Below are 5,148 nucleotides of genomic sequence, written 5' to 3'. Positions count from 1 at the left end.
GGCTCGGGGAGGCTGCAGGCCCCGCCCGCCGGCCGCCCAAGCTCTTCCCCTTTTCTCTCCACCCCCTTGCTCCATCCCGCACGCCCTGCAGGGAAACCAGACCGGTTTGCAGCAGCTGCGGCGGCGGGAGCCTCCGCCGCAGTCCGATTGGGTGCCGAGTCCTTTCATAGGGACGCGGCTCAGTGTCCCGGGTGCCCAGGACGGAGTGCCCAGGACGGAGAGCCCTGAACGGAGAGCAGGGGCAGCAGGAGCCCCTGGCTTTAGCCGATCCCTCCAAGTCTCCAGAGCTAGCCGGGACCTCCCCCGCGGCTCTCAGAATGCTGCGTCCGTGCTAAACAGGCTGTTTGGGATAGGGCTTCCCCCTGCCCCAGGCCGTTGAACTCTGCAACGCCAAGGGACAGGCTAGGATGCCAAGGCGACGGTGTCTCCCCTTCTAAGGACAGCAGGTGTGCCCAGGAAATAAGACCTACTTGACAGGTAGGGAAGAGTTGGCGAGGGGGTCCTAGCGGAGAGGAGAGGAGGCTGGAGGGGCGTGAAGCGCATGTGGGCTGCGATGGGGTTGGGGATCCAATCCGACTGAGAGCGCTGAGTGGGCGTGGGGGCATCTGCTGTCAGTCACTCTAGCAGCTACAGAAAGGGCAGATCTAAAGAACTCTCCTAGGGAAAAAATGCCGTCATGGCAGCTGTAGCTAAATGTACTCAATAGGAACCGAAAAGGTAGCGATCTCTCCCAGATGAACCGAAAGCAAGGGGTATTTCTAGCCCTCATTACTTCCTTCCACTTCACTCTTGCTTGGTGTGGCTCACGTTGGAGCACCGTCCCCACGGGTCGCGGGTTCGATTCTGGTCAGGACACAAACCCAGGTTGTGGGTTCGATTCCCATCAGGCGCGTGAGGGAGGCAAAGGATCATCTATGTTCTCTTTACACATCACACCAACATTTCTCTCTCCCTCTCCCGTCCTCTCTCAAACAACAACTACAAACCACTGGTGGAAAACGTGGGATGGATACATTCTACCTGAGGAATGCCCAACAATTCATAGTCCTTATCGTCAGAATCGCTGACTTGGTGAGCTACCATCACTTTCTGTTTAAAAGGATACTCCCCCAAATTCTCAGCAAGTGAAACCCCTCTTTTCAGTTCTGAAATCTTTTTATACTTCCCCCTACTCCCCCCCCCCCCCCCCACACACACACATTGAGGAAGTGTGTTATGGTTTAATATCAGCTCAGAATGGAGATCAATAATTCCTTGGCAACACAAATAACCCACATTCTTAGACTTTTTCCAGCTTACTTCTTCCAATGTGTCTGGCATTTTAGGGCATCACTTGGTTAGGACCTGTAAAGTGTGCCTGGCTTTATCCTGGCATCCTAACCCTTCAAAGCTCAGAGCAGCCACACACTTCTAGTCCAGGTGGCTGATTTTGCAGAAGAGAAAACGAACACCCAAAGATATTAAGCGATTCAAGGGCCAAAACCCAGGTTCCTTGATTCCCAATTCCTGAGCAAGAAATAAACACCGGATTAATAAAGTTCAGTTAGGACTCGATAGAGGGGGCAGTGGAGGAAAGAGGAGCAGATCAAAAGAACCTTTATCGGCCTGGTGTGAATCACTGTGTAGGGGGCAGCAGCACACCGCTAAGCAGCAGGCAGGCGGGGCTCGGGGGAATGGTAATCCCAGTCTCCCCTTCTCTCTCCTCAGACTCCGCTCTGAAATCCCAGGAGAGGAAAATGAATCTGCTTCCCAGAGAGGAAAGTAAAAATGCAACGTCAGTTCTCAGTGTCTCCTGGGAATGCAGGAGGCGTGAACACAGGTAAAGTTAAATTTAAATCACAGGGGATCAGAGATGGTCACGCACATTATGTACAAATGCACACACACATGTGTGCACACAGCCCTTGTTTCCCATGAAGAGCCTGAGCGCTTCCTTTCTGTAAAGCACAGATCGATGCCATCAGCCTTCAGTTTCCAGAGAGACGTCACCAAGCAGACCGACCACTGGCTACTCAGAGAGCTCACTCCATGAGACTGACTCTAAGCAACTATTCCAAGAGTCTTAAAATCATCATTACAGTGAATTAATTAATGGAACAAGGAACCACATAGTGTGAAACCTGATATTTCTTCCCTATTCTCTCTAAATCTATTAACAAGAATTTGGGAAAGTCACCCTCTATTGGAAGTAAACCAAGATCAATATCACTAGCAGTAATGACTTGGCAAGAAAATCTGGAAACATTTTAACAATCAGAAAATGCTCACCTAATTGTTTTACTTAATTTCAAATATAATTTCTCCAGTGTTTCCAGATCTTAGTCCAAAATCTTAATAATGCTATTCAATACTCCCCGATAAGGAATAAGCCTAGATTCCTGGTAGTAGATTTGGTAGCATTAATGGCCCTAAGTAATGACCTCCCTTATCCAGGTCCTTTTCCTCTGACTTTGTAATCCCTTTATGCTGTGAACATAAAACTACTTTAAAAAAAAAAAAAAAAAAAAAAGTCCAGCCTCGCCGGCGGGGCTCAGTTGTTAAGCATCGACCTATGAACTAGGTGGTCACGGTTCGATTCCTGGTCAGGGCATATGGCCAGGTTGCAGGTTGTGTGGTGAGTGCAGGAGGCAGCTGATCAATTATTCCCTCTCATCATTGATGTTTCTCTCTCTCTCTCTCCCTCTCCCTTCCTCTCTGAAATCAATAAAAAAAAACACATATTTTTAAAAGATATAAAAAAAGAGAAAGTCCTTTTTTTTTTTTTCCCCGCCCTGAGAAAGTCCTTTTTTTTAAAAATGTTTGTGCATTTCTGCTTCTCTCCTTAGAATCCTGCCATCACCATGAGAACAAGCCCAATGGAGGATGAAAGGCCCCATGGGGCAAAGCTGAGTCATCACTGCTGAGGCCATCCTTGACCAGACAGCCCTCAGGTGACTGCAGGGGCACAAGCAAGTCCAAATGAGATCGGCCAGGCTTGGTCCAGATCAGCAGAACCACCCACCCAACTGACATATTCACTGGAAATAATACATTGTTACTATTTCAAGTCACCACTTGTTTATCTATTGCTGCATAACCACCACCCCAAAACTAGTAGCTGAGACCACCACCATTTACTATTTTTCATAATTCTCTGAGTCAACTGGACCCAGCTGGGCACTGGCCAGAGTCACTCACTTGGCATCTGAGCAGGAAGGTCTGAGAAGTCTTCATTCACACATCAGGCATCTCAGTCTGCCGCCGCATGACCTCTGCCTTTCCAGGTCACAGGGTTGGGCTTCCTTACAGCACGTGGTCCTTTCAGCAAGATGGCCAGACTTCTTACCTGGCAGCTGGCTTCCAGGGGGGAATGGACACTGCCAGTCTTCTTAAGGACTGAGCTCGGGAGTTCTAGAACACCCACTTCATTCTATTGGACAAAGCAGTCACAAGACCAACCAGACTTAACAGGAGAGGAAATAGACTCACACATTTGGTTTGAGGCAAAGCATGTGTGTATAAGAATAAAAGGGCCTTATCACAGCCATTTTGGGGAGACTATCTCGCCTACTAAGTTTTGGGGGGGTGGTTATACCCTATTAGCTACATTCTTCTAAGCTATGGGACCTTGGGCTAGTTATAAAACCTTTCTGGACCTTTCAATGAAGTGAGGGAGGTTGAGTTTCTGTATTTAACTTTTTCTTTAGTGATGTCTCCAGGGCAAACTGAAGTCCCATACTATCCAGAAAGGAGTTGCCAGGGGGAATTTGTGGAGCATTGGTCAGCTATGGGTACTTCTAGTAGGTCACCTGTATCTATTCTTCAACTAGACACAATCCTCAAGAATCCACATGAAAGGCATGCATTGTGGCGGCTCCAAGCAGCTTGGGTGGTGGGAGAAGGAGCAGGGGCCGGGCAGCCCAGGCTCGCAAAGGCACCCAGCAAGCACTGGCCCAGCAGCCACCCTCCCCAAGAGGATGGTCAGCACCACACCACTGAGGGGGCGGTGAAGAGATCCATGGGTTGTCAGCTATACCTGCTCCTGCAAAAGTGGAAATGAAGAAAGAAAAAAAAAAGGCAGCAGGAAAGGATAAATCTGCAGACAAAAAAGTACAAACAAAGGGAATAGGGGAAAAACAGGCTGAAGTGGCTGGCCAAGAACTTAAAGATCTACCTGCGGGAAATGGAGAAACTAAAAATGAGGAGAATCTAGCTTCAGGTGAAGCAGAAGAGAAAGAAGCCAAGTCTGATTAGTATCATATTAATCATATTAATCATATTATAAGACATATAATACCATGTCTTATCAGTGGTCCCTGTCTCCCTTCCTGTACAATCCAGAGGAATATTTTTATCAACTATTTTGTAGTGTAAATGCTTTTTTTAAAAGAGGAAATCATTTGCTGATTGTTTTTTTTTGTGTGTGGGTGTGTGTGTTTTTTTTGTTTGTTTTTTTTTTTTTGATATAACCAGAAAATATTGGGATGTTGAATATGGGAGGCTTTGATTATCTTAACATTCCATAAGTGGGGGTCATTGTTATATCCTATAATACAAAGCATACTAAATGGCAATATGGCATCAGTTGTGCATTTAATATGTCTTGAACATTTTAAATTACGTCTATTCCCATGTTGTTGGCAGTATTGTTTTCTAAAGAAAACCCCTCCTCGATCTTGGCTCTCCCTGTCAGAATTTTGTGCATCTGTAACATCTTTGGTGAGGCAGTCGACATTAAAAAAAAAAAAAAAAAAAAAAGTCCAGCCTCGCCGGCGGGGCTCAGTTGTTAAGCATCGACCTATGAACTAGGTGGTCACGGTTCGATTCCTGGTCAGGGCATATGGCCAGGTTGCAGGTTGTGTGGTGAGTGCAGGAGGCAGCTGATCAATTATTCCCTCTCATCATTGATGTTTCTCTCTCTCTCTCTCCCTCTCCCTTCCTCTCTGAAATCAATAAAAAAAAACACATATTTTTAAAAGATATAAAAAAAGAGAAAGTCCTTTTTTTTTTTTTCCCCGCCCTGAGAAAGTCCTTTTTTTTAAAAATGTTTGTGCATTTCTGCTTCTCTCCTTAGAATCCTGCCATCACCATGAGAACAAGCCCAATGGAGGATGAAAGGCCCCATGGGGCAAAGCTGAGTCATCACTGCTGAGGCCATCCTTGACCAGA

General features: G+C 46.7%; 1 long non-coding RNA gene across 2 annotated transcripts; it reads left to right on the top strand.

Annotated features, from left to right (window-relative positions):
- The first annotated feature begins 6 nt into the window (after positions 1 to 6).
- On the top strand, positions 7 to 4,299 carry LOC102251672. Of its 2 annotated transcripts, none has more exons than XR_314449.2 (3): positions 7 to 477; positions 1,708 to 1,819; positions 2,826 to 4,299. It is a non-coding gene; the product is annotated as an uncharacterized LOC102251672 (long non-coding RNA). The 2 variants fall into 2 exon arrangements; XR_001359643.1 differs by lacking the exon at positions 7 to 477 and adding an exon at positions 494 to 1,071.
- The last annotated feature ends 849 nt before the right edge of the window (positions 4,300 to 5,148 follow it).

Source organism: Myotis brandtii, unplaced genomic scaffold, assembly GCF_000412655.1.
Source record: "Myotis brandtii unplaced genomic scaffold, ASM41265v1 scaffold672, whole genome shotgun sequence".
In the NCBI taxonomy this organism is placed as follows: domain Eukaryota; kingdom Metazoa; phylum Chordata; class Mammalia; order Chiroptera; family Vespertilionidae; genus Myotis; species Myotis brandtii.
Note: the sequence above shows the minus strand (reverse complement) of the source record. Positions and strands in the feature narration are given on the sequence as shown.